This window comes from Anticarsia gemmatalis, chromosome 6 (genome assembly GCF_050436995.1).
Source record: "Anticarsia gemmatalis isolate Benzon Research Colony breed Stoneville strain chromosome 6, ilAntGemm2 primary, whole genome shotgun sequence".
Classification (NCBI taxonomy): Eukaryota; Metazoa; Arthropoda; class Insecta; order Lepidoptera; family Erebidae; genus Anticarsia; species Anticarsia gemmatalis.
Window position 1 is genome coordinate 6,176,504 of NC_134750.1, and position 16,635 is coordinate 6,193,138.

Sequence of the window (16,635 nt, forward strand, 5' to 3'; positions counted from 1 at the left end):
GGCGCTTGCGATTGCAACTGGCTGTTGACTGTTTTTATATTTACTCACTAAGATTTGTGTCAGGCCAAAACCAACCTTATACTTAAAATACTATAAAAAGCGTAAGTATACCTTAAAACCCAATTTAATTGTGTATAAAATGCTAATTTGGGTGGATATTTTCTAAAACGTGTCGTTAAAACTACCTAAGGTTAAAAAATAATAAATTTTGAATCTAGAATATAAAATATCGGCCCCGCATTAAAAGAGCTTAAAATACTAAATTAAATAGAGCAAAACGACTTAATAACACCGGCTCCAGACAAGATTTACCGATATCGGCCAAAACAAAGAAAATCTGTCATTACTGAAAACTATAGTCTCGTTCGTCCCACGCCAATAGAAATAGAATACTGCGAGCACAAGAGTCCGGAATGTCATGTCTAAGATTGCAATCATGCTAATATTGGATCTGTAGAAAGCACAACGGATGGGTGGCCTGCGCCCGCGCACAGCCGCGCTGTCGTGAGACGAAAGCGACGTGCTACACGAACCTATCTCGGAACGCCGAGTTTCAGACAACCATATTTTAGAAAAACAATACAAGATTTATTTCCACCATGGAATTGTCTTGTACAAAACTATAAAGCGGTACGACGTGAGATGAATTATTTTTATTATCAATAATGCATTTCTCAATGTATTTTTTAATAAAAAAGAGTATCAATAAAAAATCTGTACTATATACTGTCGGTACTATCGAGTAACGAGAGTTTGACATTTAAAATAGTTCCTGCGACGTCCGTTGGAGGCGCTGATCAGATTTTCATACAAAATTGGTAGATAATGAAATAGTCCGATTCGAAACTTTAATTTTAGAACAATTATATGCGTCATGATTACTTACATAATTCTGTGTACGTAATTAATGAGTATTTAGTCGTAATTATAGTGCGTAGAATACTTCGTTAGTTAAAGGCTACTTAAAGAAATGTTTTACTAATGACTAAGCACGCAATAAGTTCGAAACCCATAATTACTTACGCACTAACCTTTGCTTATATTGCATGTAATTGTAGACGTACAAGTACTAAAATTACTAATTGGATAGTACTAATTATCTAACTAATGAAGCCATAGAAAAAATGTGTAAGTTCTTAATTTTAATCCACGGTTGCATTAGTATTTGTAGGTTATAGAGTAATTAGGTAGAGGTTCTTTAATTGAGTACGGAATTTCTAAAAATAATTCGTTTTTAATTGCCGTGAAAGCGAAATGGTAATCAAAGTTGTTCAATTATTAACTTAGTAAAATAATTTCGTGAAAAATGATTGACGATAGAAAGAAATATTGAGTATAGATTCATGCATCAATGATTATTTAAACTATGATAATAATATAGTAGTAGAACAGCAGTATCTAAAATTATAGTACATTAATTTTTACTTAACAAAATAATATATGTATGGAAGTACTAAGATATCAGATCAAACGATAAATAGAAAGCATATTTCCTTCCTCATCAAGATAATTATTCACACATTTGATAAATTATCGAATGTAAAGCTTAGTACACAAGCTATTATTAGTATACGTTCGTAGTATATATTTATTTTTATCGTCAGTACATATTGTGCTAATCTTCGTACTATATAATTGTTTACGAATACACAACACGCTACCAGCCTTTGGAACCATGTATGCATGTGATGTGAATGTAATTACGGCTTAGGTACACGTATTAGGAAGCTTGTACAAGCGATATCTTTGCGTCAGTCGTATGTTTATAGATTTCAATTGATTTTATCAACAATGTATTCGATACTTTATAAAGGCAGGCCAATTTTTGGTTACTTTACCTTGGATAATTCAATGTTAAAGCAAGCTTGCGACGACGTTCAATTTAGCCTGGGAGCAAGCAAACCAATATGAAACGCTAGGTCCCATATGATAGTAGATTAATCTTGCGTTAGTTTTAAAGGTAGTAGGATTCTTAGTAAAAGTCTGTACTATCTGGAATTTGACATTAAAAAAGTTAAGCAGGAATAGTTCCGATAGCATCCGCTAGAGGCGCTGATCACATTTTCACATTAAATTTGTCGCTAGCTACCCGCTTGTCGAGAGTCGATAGTAAAATTCATAGGAAATAGCTCGTGTTCTGGATATAATATCCCTATCTATACTTTAGCTTTATTCAGCTTTATAATAATAAGGTGGCTTTTCTTTTCTGACGGATCTTAACATAAAATATAAAAATAAATACTAAGCAGACAAGCGACCCTGTCTGTCATTTATTGCAGTGCTTTTTATAAGTTACTAGCTGACCCGCGCAACTTCGCTTGCGTCACATAAGAGAGAATGGGTCAGAATTTTCCACGTTTTTGTAACACTTTTTACTGTTACTCTGCTCCTATTGATCGTAGTGTGATGATACAAAATATTCTTTTTTTTCACGAAAAATATTCTCAAAATTATTTATATCTCTTAATATATGTAACGAAGTTGCGCTATGGCATATCCGTCATTAAAACAGTTGCCATGACAACGGAATTTTGTTAATTCAATGTCATTATAATATTGATTATTCGGGACTTCGTTCGCCACCTGAATTTTCCCGGGAAAGGCGTAATTTTCCCGGGATAAAAAGTAGCCTATGTCCTTTCTCGAGTATCAAAATATCTCCATACCAAATTTCATGCAAATCGGTTCAGTAGTTTAGGCGTGATTGAGTAGCAGACAGACAGACAGACAGACAGACAGACAGACAGACAGACAGAGTTACTTTCGCATTTATAATATTAGTATGGATGTCCTTATCTGTTCCAGCTTGTTGGCGTTGTATCGACCCCGTATAGGAATCAGACCGTAAAGATATAAATCTTTGTGCGCCTACTTTAATACATTTTTTCTTCTTTATTGCAATTGAAACAATGTTTTTTGCAAAACTGATTCAATTGCAAGTAAATATTTCATCAAGCTTGAAATACATTATTTTAATAAGCTTTTATTCAACTTGCAGCGTATGTTCATTTGGTATAAAAAAAATATAAAGTATAGTTGACAGCCTACGTGGTGCACTGGTTTAGGTGGTCGCCACCCACTAGTATTGCGTCGGGAGGTCGTGAGCTCGATCGTCACATGGGACAATTATTCGTGCGATCCAAATAGTTCTTTGTTTCAGGTCTGGTTATACTTTGTGTCCGTGGTTTTAACAAATAATGTAAAAGTGCTAAATGTGTATTGTATAGTCAGGTGTGTATGAAGCTTTAAATTCGTTCTATAAAAGTGTTCATGTACGTGATAGAATAGAAAATCGTTTTTTTATTTACAATACTTAAGACGCATGAACGTGACACTAAATTATACAATGAGAATAATGTTTAAATGTAACGTTTAGTAAAGTTATTCTTCACATAGATAATTGTTACGCAAACTGTCTTTAATTGGTGACATAAATAAATCTTATCCTTCGATATATGGATAGTGTATTACAGGACATTAGCGATTCACTATACTTTTGTTAATAAAATGAAAATTTGAAATTGGACTAGGTTGATCTTCCTATTGGTAGCAAAATATCTCACTGGCAATAGCATCTGCTTGTTAATTCACGATTATATTTTTATTATGGGTACCTAATTAGTAAATTAATTATGTATTCTGCTGTAAGACGTCTAATATAAAACTGATACAATGAAGACTCATATCACTTTTTGTTTTAATCAAATTGACGCTGATTGCATCAATTTGTCGGGGTCTTTTTCTATTAATATAATTGACGTGTATCACATAATTATATGTCGCAAAATATCTACATTGTACCATTCACACTTAACCATTTCAAAGTGAAATCAATTATAGTAATTACATAGTTAATTGGTTTGATTTCTCTGTATGCTTGCTTGACTGATCATTGAAGAAAGTGACAATTGCTTGTTCGATCTTCATGTTTTATACACTTCAAACATTGTTGTACGTGTTAAGACGTCGAGAATCATGTGCAAGACAATTCTCAAGTTCTATTTACGTTACACTCTATGCCTTACTTACCCCCGGTTTCTCAGGTACATTTAGCGGTAATTTATCTATTCAATAGCGTTTAAACTCATATAAAAAAAGCTTCTGAATTGATAATTTACCGCTAAATGTAGTCAGAAACCGGGAGTTAGTATTTTATTCTACTTTTAGTACGTTTTTATCAAGAAGATGAATTACTTATGTAGTAAAGTACTTATGTACTTAATATAGCCTAAAAATTAAGCTGTTATCTGTGAATGAAATGCTGAACACAACATTAAATTTTGCCTTTAGAGTTAAACCAATGGAATATTAAATTCATGTAAGCTAAGCTATTTTTGATACATCTTAGTTGTAAAATGAATAACCGTTTTTTTATGTATGCAACTGAACCACCACATATTATGGTAACATCATATTAAATGATAATTAACAGTACCGCAGGATGTTGGCCAAACATTTATTAGCAACTAAGACCATAATCAGCTTCGAAGGTTTAATTCCGAGGCTATTCCTCATAGGGTATAAACACCATTGAATTCAACCTCATTGTAATCAAAGGAACATTGAATCGGACAATGAAAGTAAGAGTGTGCACACTTTGGCGCCGGCTCAAGGCTTCGATTGCTTAACTCAACGCACGTGGGATGAGAGGAGGCTGCAAGGTAAGATTTTGTATGTATATGTCCTTTAATGCGTTGATAAGTAGGGTACGGTTTAGTTATTTGACAGGTCACTTGTATAGAAACAAATATTAATTGTAAAACAAAATCCGTCCGAAATTTCTAGAAACATTTGTATTAAATCGTAGTGTGAAGGGTTTGCGCTAGGGGACGTAAAGGTAGGGGAGTTCGAAATGGGACATTATAATAACCTTATCTAATCTAATCGTAACACAAAAATAGGGGAAACAGGTGTTTTTTTGAGAAGTGCATGTAAAATATAAACACTATTTTCGCAGTACCCTATACCCCGTAACGTACCAATACGTTTTATAATAAATAAAGAAAATAACCATGCGGAATTTAGAAGTTTTTTTCAGCAGAAGTTCAATGGAATCTTTTACAACCATGAACATCGAATTTACCTTCTTTTAATAACAAATTTTTTGATCAACAACCAGTATAACAGTTAATTTGATGCAGGTTTTGACGTCAAACGGGTAGTTCGTCGAATTATTTTAAGTATCGGAGTCATTCGAGGAAAAAGCTCGCCAAATGTGCCCAGCTTCATTCTAAACCTTAGTGACTCATCAGGTATCCTTATAAAGGATTTCCCTCTTTCATTAACCTCGTGTTATGCCATAAAGCATTTTATTATGTAAAAAATAGGTCATAATATTGTATGTCTTAATTTTTGTTAGTTACTTCATAACTGATTGCAAAACTAGCTGGCAGTGTACCAGTTTGACCTGACATTAACTTAGACAAATGGCTTATGACCATCTCAAAGCTTGTACCTTTTTAATGGTAGGCCTAGAAAGTTTTTTTTACGACATTACTAGCAACATTTTGTTTTGAATAATTATCTATATGATTAACTACTTGACTAAATGATGGCCACAAAATATTATATCCCTAGACATACGACTATTTGCATCCATTTCAAAATTTACAAAGATAAGCCCCACATATTTTCCTAAACTGGTGCGATGGCGCTATACTTGATACTGTCGAGTAACAAGCATTTGACAAATTTGTGATCACTTGAAAAAAAAAATCTTGCGAGATACACATTAACTCAGTTGTCGATAGTGATAGGAAATTGCTTTATTGATATATCAATTTTATTTATAAATAAACAAGAAAGACACATTCCTGGCTATCTGATATCCAAACAACAATGATCGGATAACCGAATTTATACTCAAATCCTTCTCACATTGCATTCCAACAAAACGTCAACATAGTTAGTAATCTAGTATGTTTCAGACCAGTTCTATTACGAAATCGGTTCAGCCAGCTCAAACCCACCTTTGTATATCCTATTGTTTTACATAACACTGATAAACTGTATATGTGGATCAGATTTTATCGATACAGACTTTCTAGAGTTCGCGGACCGAACATATCTGAATGTAAACGCTCCGATGCTTCAGATAGTTCTAAACCGATGGGGCTTTATGGCACACCATAATTTCAACACTACATCCGGTGATCGTAAATACAATTTTGAACTGTATAATCTAAGTGTTAAAGTCTAAAGTGCAATGGTAATTTTGCTCAGCCCTTGAGCACGATAGAGTTTACTTCCATAATTGCATTAAGATTATGAAGTAATAAATAGATTATAATGACTGGAAAATTGAATATAATTTCAAAGTTTACCGTAAACTGGGTTGGCTAATCGTTTATTAATTAGGTGGAGAAATAGTCAAAGGCTAAAGAGCACAGGACAAATGTGTCATTTTAATAAGTCCAAAAGCCTGGGAAAGCCTTATCGTTCTTTGTCACGGATGAAAAAAAATGTACTGTAATTAGTTCTTAGCATGTCTGAAGCAATTAGTTTCGACGTGAACATATGTAGTTTAGGCCCAACATCCATCAAAGAACACTTAAAACGTATCCCATTTCAACTGAAGATAAATTGTCGTTCAAATCTTTTTTGCCAAGTAATTATCCGTTATAACGTCTTCAAATTACGAAATCATTGCCTTATAAACAACTAATTTGCGTTAAATGGTCGTCGACATATCAGCACTTAGCGAGCAAAAACGTCTATTCTTTAATACAATCCACAGTAGAAACATCATGAATAAGCAATACAAGAAAGACATCAGGTTTTCTCAAGAAAATCAATTTCATGCGGTTACGGGTATCAATTTTGTTGTGGTCGTCCATCGACGATAATACACGAACTAGCCAAACATTTGAAATATCAATTTTTGGGATAAATATCTAAAATCCAATCTCCTCGACCAGAACTTGTACAGTTATTTCATAAATAACAAAGGACAAAATAACATTTTAAGTGTAATATTGATACCACAGTTAAAATTGATAGACTCCTCTGTCTTAATACAGAAAAGCGTGAGAGATCTATTACGCCTAACAATAAATATTGCTCGCAAGAAACAATTTTCTTTGAGCTAGTCTGTACAAAAAGCTAACTCGGTGATGTATAAAAAATATTTTTTTCTTAGTACTCCATTTTGTAACGGAGTATTACACAAAAAACTCACGTTTCCGAGCTTTGAATTTGTTAAGTAGTATTATGTGTAAAGTAACTATGATTGCTCAATTTATTTACTTTTGGTAATTGATTGATCAATCAATGTTGCGGTTTTCTACTTTTGCCGAGTCTGTGATTATTTTGTTTTCGCTTCACAACTTAATAACGTTATTTTTCGTTTCCAATTAAACCCGTAGAATAACTGTACAAGCGAGGTGATAGCTTGGATGAGTATCGGTGTTTCGTGGTAAAAAACATATGATTTGTATATTCGCAATTATTGTTACATGATATGTAACTAGGTTGTTCTCAGACTTCTCAGATTAAATATAAAATAACGGTACATAACTATGTTTCATTTTGGCGAAAACAATGATCATTAACTTCATATTTTTGCTAATGGCAGAAACAGAAATAGGCTCAATGAGAATCTTGCCAAAAGACAGTAGAAGACAAAAATAGCTGTAATTTAAAGGCTATAAAAACTACCATCAATGGTTAGATGTTTTATTAAGTCATTCTAAGTTTGAGACAATAAACCAGTCAGATGGTAGGCAGGTTTTATCCTTACGTCATGCCCGGACCCAAGCCATGCCGAATTGATTTTATTTATTTGACTTAGCATGAAATTCGTACTTTGTAGTTGGTATTATACGAATAGAGTAATTTACCATTCTGATACTTGCACATTAAGCTTACAATGATACTCTTGAGCGCTTTGAAAAACCAAAAGCTGTTTTATTTATACAACTTAAGTTGCACAATAGTTGTTATTCATTTGTAGTACTTTGCTCAAAGACGTTGTGCAATTCGTCGCTAAGTAAGCCTAATCCATTTATAAGCCGCAGTTGATATCCAATTACCTTATACATCCGCACTCACCTATATTTTAGCCAACGCTGAAAGGCTTCCTTATAAGGTTTCGCTCAAAGTTCACAACACGGTCCTGTTTTCAAAACACTATTTAAACTCTCTGTACAAAGGTATTGTTTCAGCGAAATATTGTAACTATAAAATTATTTTTTATTTTCGAACACATTGTCACCAAACACTGTTGTTTTTTAAATAAGTTTTCTTGGTGGTTTCTTTGAGGCTTTTTTTTTATAAAGGTGGTTGTGCCGGTTGTCGGGAGGACTCCACGGTGCGGGCGCGGGGCTGAGCGCGCAAGCGGATGTGCCGAGCCGGCCGGCCGACTGTTGCGCTCGCCTGCCCCAGTGCTGCGCCCCTACTCGATTGTTATATTGTCGACTATCGACACGACCGTGCCACACCAGTTTGTAAACATTTTTTAAACATGTGCGGATATGTAATACTTATCAAAACTTGAGTTTGTTGAAATAAAATAGTGCTAAATATGTTTTGTGCTGTTATTAAAACACTGCTAATTTTAATTATCACGCGAAGTGACTCAATAACAATTAATTGTCACGGTCAACTGCTCCACTTTGCCTACACGTGTACGACAAGACACATTACGCAACAATGCAAACGAAACGCATTTCAATGTTTATCGATAACAAATATCGACTTTTACGTGTACTAACAACGTGACTCACCTCGCGTCTCAACGCCAACAACAAAACGTATCTGAGATTCAAAATGACGTAAGTCACCGGCAACAACTCGACAAAAACGCTTTGCTTCTACTGAGGGCCAAACTTAAACACAAAAAACAGCCGGAAAGCGCCTGGCGTTTACGACTTATTCGAATTTTTAGCCTTCGAACAATGAACTTGCACTGGCGAACTAGACCAAACACCGCGACCACCGCTTGTATATAGAACAAGTTCGTTCAAAAAAGAATGGTTGTTTTGTATGTAGAGGTGACACGTAGGAGGGACCCCGTACCCACGCACACACGCAACAGTTATCCACTTAATTGAGCACTTGAAACTAAAACAAAACCTCTTTAACTGTACTGAGATGTCACAGTCGCGTAGTTTGGTCCCGAAGCGTGAATGCTCTTCAACGAAAAAACTTCATAATTCAAGAATATGTTTTTGTACAGTGTTTTTGTGATGAACCTTGTAGCGTTTGGAGGTCATGAAATCAAATTAATAGTAAACGCTGAAGCAAAAAGTACGCTAAGTGCTATGTAGGAGTATCATCCGTAATTTAAAATACGACGAGTAATTGTATGACGTGAGATTTACGAAACAGAATGACATGAAGTTCCTCATTATTTTTGTGTAACCAAAGTTCAGTATTAATTATAATTGTGTAAATATGAAAATATATTATTATATTTAATGGCATAATAATTATGATTAATGTATAGTTAGTAGAAGTTGGAATAAAGTTGTAATTTATGTGCTGTGATAATATTCCTTGATTTCATACAAAAGACTTCAACGATCTCTTTCACAAGGGCACAATTCTATTCAAAATTGAGTTCTGTTTTTTCTGACATTTAACCACGCTTTTAATAGAAATATTATTACTAGTTTCATGTTTTGATTTAATATACGTATAAATGTGTATTTAAGGTATTTTATTTGACAATTATGTGTTCTTATTGACTACTGTTACATTGATGCTTTTTCAAGTTCCCATTCATTTTGCAGTGTCTTCAAAAGTAAAATAATACCAACTTAAATACTTTTAAATATAGCGACATGGCGACAGTACAATGGCCGAACTCATCGTAAAATGCAATTTTTATACTCGACAACGTTCAGTTGGAAACAATAATAATTCAGGCTGTGGAACACAGTTACTCGCAATTACTAATTTATAAAAATAGGAGCGGTCTTTACATTTATTTCTGTGATCCGTTTGATATAAATAACATGAATTAATTTAAAATTTTCAATAGTTATAAATTTCCAATGCGCAAATTTTTCATACCTTTATTTATTACCGAATATCTGCTATTAACAGCATAGTTACATTTTTGTTTATAAATACTAAAGAAGCAATAAATCGACTTCAATAAGGCTCGGTTTCGGTATTCTACTGGATAAGTGTCAGATATGCAATATGCCTGTAATCATTATACATTTGATATACTTTACTTCAGTAGCAGATAGGTTACCAGACACTGATTCATACGTTATGAAACTGGTCTTAAATATAACTGCACTAGCTGACCCGCGCAACTTCGCTTGCGTCACCTAAGGAATGGGTCAAAATTTTCCCCGTTTTTGTAACATTTTTCGTTGCTACTCCGCTCCTAATGACCGTAGCGTGATGTTATATAGCCTATAGCCTTCCTCAATAAATGGGCTATCTAACAGTGAAAGAGTTTTTCAAATCGGACCAGTAGTTCCTGAGATTAGCGCGTTCAAACAAACAAACAAACTCTTCAGCTTTATAATATTAGTATAGATTAGTATAGATTATATTCTACCTACAGCAGGTTACAGCTAAAACAACAGTAATAAAGTTTCGCTTGAGATAAAAATGTCAGTAAATATCTTCGTGAGACGACATTGACATTAGTTCATTCATTACGTCCTACACGCAGCCCACAGCTGGTGAACGAAGGCTGCACTTCCGTTCATTCGTATGGAACTACCTCAGCCCCTCGGAAGGGAAGTGAATCGTGTGTTTTGTCGGTTTTATCGGATGGCCAGCCTTTTGCAATGTAGTCGGGACATTTTAACTGCTAGATTGAGTGTATGGTCAATTTTCTTATTTTTGACTCATTTTTATGTCTTCTGGAGAGTATTTTTTAGTACGATTGTATTATAAATTTTATGACAAATGTTTATAACGTTGTTATGAAGCTTATCGATGGTTACTTGATACTTCATAAATAGCGGTAAAAATCGCTTTTCTGTTGTTCAAGATTTAATGCTAATAGAACATCAGGACTAAATTAATGTTGCCAGGAACTCGGAACACGTTCTTGGAAATCGAGATAGTGACATCAAAGTTAGGAATATGTCCCGGCTAAATTGGGAGAGTTGGTTACTCTAGTTCCCGTCGTATTTTTGTATTCTCCGTATACTTGGAAAGCATAATCTACCTGTTTTTAACGTTTAAACAGGTGAACTGTTACGGAACATCATAAACCATGAAATAAGGTTTGAGATCCATGGCGAAAGATGCAGAATGATGCAGATTGGTTGGCGAAACATTGTACTGGAAGTGAAATAAGTTGATTTCTTTTTTTACGTAAATTTGAATAAGTAGTGCTGTTTTATAAGTAGTAGAGGAAGTAATATTTTAATTCGATTAGTTGTAATACGATTAAGTTAGGCCGATTAGCCGACTGCGACATTTCCTTTGTACATAGAGGTATATCTTGTACAAATTGTTAACTTGTTATTTGGGTCGTAAGACAGAATATCAAGAAATTCGCGGATTCTTGATAATGGAAATTTGGCAATAACTTAAAAAAATATGGTTGATTTCGAAGGTTTAAAAACTTTTTATTTCTTACATTTTTATATGTTTATGTGCATATTAAGATACAGTACAATACAGTCGGCTGCAATGATTTCAACTTTAAACATAAACTAATATGGTAATAGGAAGTTGTAGACAAGTATAAATAATAATATTGTAAACAAAGCCGTGGGTAGAAACTGGTTTTTAAAATAAAGGTGAGCATGCCCTTCTGTTTACGTGTTTATAAATAAATAGCCCTTTTAAATCATTTATCTTTCATTACTAGGCAATTACTGTTTAATAGGTCTTCACAGAAAACGAAGTTATTAATATTCTTTTCGTTGGTAATAATAAATAAATACTCAAGACTAAGATTTAAAAAAAATAAGCTATTAAAGCCAGTATGAATGAACACGACTTTTTGGAATTATTAAAAGATTGTGATAATATAAAAATGATAATATTTGAGTCCTACAAATATTATAAATGGGGACGTTTATGACCATAGATTTGTTATGAATAATCTTCTCGACGGCTTTTAATTAAATTTGGTACACCGATAGGTTTTTACCTAGGGATACCTTTTTACACGGTTTAAGTCACGGGCAGAAAATAATATTAGGTCGGAGAAAAAGTCTTTTCGCATTGTAGTATGTATGAACTTGCAATAAAATCTTTTGTCTACACAAAAAAGCTCGATATTTGGGTACCTCACGAGCTCACTGAAAGAAACCTAGTGAACCGTGTACTCGTTTGTGATTCTTGAAGCCAAAGAGATTTTATTATAAGTTCATACATACTATAAAGCGAAAAGACTTTTTCCCTGACCTAATATTTTTATAAAATTAAAGTGATCCATTCAAATGAACGAACATAAAATTCAGGTTGTGAAAACGTACGACAACAGAGTACTTGTTTATTGCGCGAAAGCTGGAGAAAAGTGGGAGAAAGTACATGATAAATTCATTCTATAGTACGAGTAGTATTCATAATATATATCCTGTCCAATGATAAAGTCAATGACCCTAGCCAGTTCACTCTGTTGGTGGTGTTATAAAAATAATGTACCAATGTGTTTTTTTTATTTTTTTGATGGCCCGGAAAAGGAAATTGGTAATTTAGGGGCTGTGGATGGGGTAAAACATGACAGGTGGCATTATAACCGATAATATGGTTAATGTATTAGCAGGTTTTCTACACATAAATGTAATATAATGTATTTTGTTTTAAGTTTTTTTTACTAAAGTTTTAAAGTGACTTTAGTACTTATAAAAGTTAGGTTGCAGGTTTGTGTAGGTATGTTTGTCGTAAATATTAATAAGTAAATAGTTGTTACCTATACAATAAAATAAAGCTAAAATGGTGTTAAAAATACGAAAATCGACATAAGAAAAATGAAATTCAGTAGGCAATAATAATATTAGCACCGTTCAAAAATAATATGTACCTATTTAACAGCCAGTATTAGCCAGTTTACATAAAAATACTTACAGCAAAGACGCGATGGACATTAATTTTCTAACTAAAACATTAACATGTGAATTCTTCACTCTCATAAAAATGTTGATATCAGAATTTCTGTGAAACCGACAGTGTCGTTGAGACCTCGAATTTGTCACAATTATAATAATCTTTGATGGCGTTTATTGCGCCTTTGTGTCAAATAGCAACAGTGACAGTGTGTGAAATTAAAAGTAATATAAGATTTTCTTTTCAAAGGCTTTCACAAAGCCTCTTTTGTTTATGTAAATAAAGTTATTTTTAGCTGTAGTACCTAATAGCTTTTAATTTCATTTTGGTAGAATTACAATTCAGGGGTTATGACAAAACGTTACGACGTTTCTTGTCGAATGGAAGCATAGTTGGGTTAGTAGGTATGTATATTGTGTTAATATTGTCCATTCCATAGTCTTCACTGCGGTAGCAGACTGTTGCCCAGCAGTAGGAAAGTAACGAGTTAAAAAATGTACAGTCTATTTTAAGACTGCTAAATCTGTGTCAATAAAGGTACAATACAACAATTTCTGAGGGTAACCGAATAAAATCAATTACCAATTTCTACAGTGTTTGTAACCGCTTGTTTCGTAACCTTTCTAATTTAATAATGTTCATTCAATTATTTGACTTATTACAAAAGCCGAAAGCTTTATTTGCAAGTAATTGTGTTCGATACTTCCGCAATTCTTTGCTATTGCCAATTGATTGTCAAAATAATAATTATGATAGTAAACACATAACACTTAAAACATCGCACCTACTTACACACTTAGGATTTTTAGAACTTAACTTTCTTCCTAAACTTAACTTAACTACTTAAAAAGCTGAAAGTTAAACTAGACTTATTGAACTTGTTTGAATTTTCTTTTAAATCCCAAGACAAACAAGGTCCAATTAAATTATTAATTAAACTCAAACCATCCCATTACTGAAAGTAGATAAATTAAAAAAAAACTTAGTACTTAATCTGAAGTTTCTTTAATGGGTAAAGATTTCAAATTGCAAATCTGAGGTTTGGGTGCTTAAATTGATAACAAGTTTTAATTTATGGTCAAGTTATATGCGCGTTAGCGCCATCTATACATACAAGCACGCACCATAGTAACTCGCACCATAGCGATATGCTCGCTGTTGTTTACAATTGTCTGATAGATGGCAGTACATGCCCAATCTTTACAGAAGCAAGCTGATTGTGAATGATTAATGTTTATATGAATAACATTTCTCTAGATATTTTCGTTAGACATACCACAATTATTGTTCTATAACATAAAAATAGATTAGACATTTTTTAACAAGTTTTTTAACACCTTTATTGATACTAGCGCCATCCTTGGTTTGTATGTGAAAGAACCACTAGATGTCGCTAAGAGTTACATGATGTACTGGATCAAGATAATTAACATATATATTTTCATTTATACGGAAAGAAGCTTACATTTACTAAATGCAATTAACAATAATTAACTAGTTTTTAAACACAGCAAATTATTACCTGGAAGCAAAACATTATTAAATTCAGAATAAAGTAAACATACTTGATTTCCCTACACTTAACGACTTTTTCATCTGATGATGATTTTAACTTGTACAGCGCTAGTTTCGTCAAAAATAGGTTTAAGTTGACTTTTAGGAGTCTGGCGAAAATTCATTTTTAGTGAGCTTTTCTACATAAATGTCATTTGAAAGTCCTACTAATAATTTTAGGGGAGATAAGGACCAGTTCATTCGAACAAATTAACAAATGTAAGATTTACACACGTATAAATTACAATACTATAAACATCAACTTATAGGATAATTTCATACAAGGACTCTTATTATTATTAGTATGCAGTTTTGTCGAGGTTTTTTTGCAATAATCAGTTACCGATTCAGTATCGATGCACTGGTGTCAATAAGTTATGCATGGATTATGCATGCATGCAAAAATATGTAACACACATTGTAATTACGTAAGATGTGTGCACAATCGGTAGTTGCATTTATGCAAGACCCATAAACAAATGTCTGTAAAGGTGAAACACTTAGCAATTGCCTATTTCTGATAGACTTCGTTTTTAGAATGTCAAATACAATTCATCCATACTAATATTATTATAAATGCGAAAGTAACTCTGTCTGTCTGTCTGCTACTCAATCACGCCTAAACTACTGAACCAATTTGCATGAAATTTGGTATGGAGATATTTTGATACCCGAGAAAGGACACAGGATATATATTATCACGCTACGACCAAAAGGAGCAGAGTACCAGTAATTAATGTTACAAAAACGGGGAAAAATTTCACCCATTCTCTCTTATTAGACGCAAGCAAAGTTGCGCGGGTCAGCTTGTATATTATAAGGTATTTTAAGTATATTTATTTGGAGATGTAAATCTATGTATTTAGTGGGCCTTGGCTCGGTAAACTGTTAATTAAATTGGCGCATTGATTTCTTATAATACGAATCACTTATTTTACAGTGGGCAGAAATCGGCAACTCTATATCGTGGAAAACCATTGAGCCCCTGGCCAATTTGTTTTACTACTGAGAAAACCGTAAGTTTGTGAGGAGTAAGGATTTGTTTGATAATATTTTAAGCTAAAACTACTAAACGATCTTAATTCTTGATAGAAATCTATAACTACTAATACGGCGAAGATGGGAGCAGCCTCAAGTTCTAATATAAGTTGTTAACAGCGACTCTCTAGAACTACGTAGTCACCCTTCATGTATCCTAGTATAATAAATTATATTTATGCACCATACATATAGATATTATTATATATGTATGGTGTATAAACATAATTTTTGATGTGTATGGTGCTTCAAGTCAAAATAATCTTTACCTCGCTTCATTCGGTAACTATTTCGTCAACTGTGAAGGGCCCATTTAAATCTATTGACCTTCTTAATTCTAAATAAGTGTAACTACGTAAGAATCGTCTTGGCACATACCCAAGTCGATTACCACCGTGCCTGGAGGCTGTATATTGAAACAATACATAATAATGTCTTATTATAACGTTCACATAGACTATGTTTGTGACGACAGATCCGTTAACTGCATTCAAACAAAGTCTCTTGGGATATTTTCTTCTTTAAACAGTATATTTTAGTATATGTATAGGATATTTTAGAGTTCTAATGAAATAGTATATCATTGTTCTTTAAAAAGAACGTGTTCATTTGTATCGCCTTAAAGCAGACTATATTAGTAGTGAATTTACCGCCAGTTCGGACATAAAGTCAGCATTAACATTTGTTTTTGGAGTGAAAACAGTTCCATAGTTATAGTAGTTATCTGTCCGATACAGTAGCACGATTCTGTACAGTCGGTACTATCGAGTCCCGAGAATTTAACATTTAAAATATACTTCAAAAATTGTTCCTGTGGCGCCCGCTAGAAGCGCTGATCCGATTTTGATACAAAATACGTAGAGTCGCGGTACAGGTCGGATTCCCTATTCTATTACAGGGCACTGGAAGTAGGAATGCAGTTGCTAACTTGCAAGGTTTGTCGTTACGTCATGAAAAACCTTGCAGCAGTAACCACTTGCGTTCCACCAAGGATGTTTGAAGTACCTAATTCTCCTGGTACGAAGTACTTTATAATGGAAAAAATAGATCTCCTCCTAGATATCAATAAAC

The 16,635-nt window shown here is 33.5% G+C and overlaps 1 protein-coding gene across 4 annotated transcripts in view; it reads right to left on the reverse strand.

The window, feature by feature from the left end:
- btsz (bitesize) overlaps window positions 1-16,635 on the reverse strand; it is an 89,890-nt gene that overhangs the window by 40,461 nt on the left and 32,794 nt on the right. The window contains exon 1 of one of the 4 annotated variants that reach the window (XM_076115463.1): window positions 8,050-8,347. The exons of the other annotated variants lie outside the window; for them this stretch is intronic. The gene's annotated coding sequence lies outside the window, so the exon portion shown is untranslated. Of the gene's footprint in view, window positions 1-8,049; window positions 8,348-16,635 lie in introns of those variants that run through there. 4 annotated transcript variants of the gene reach the window in all.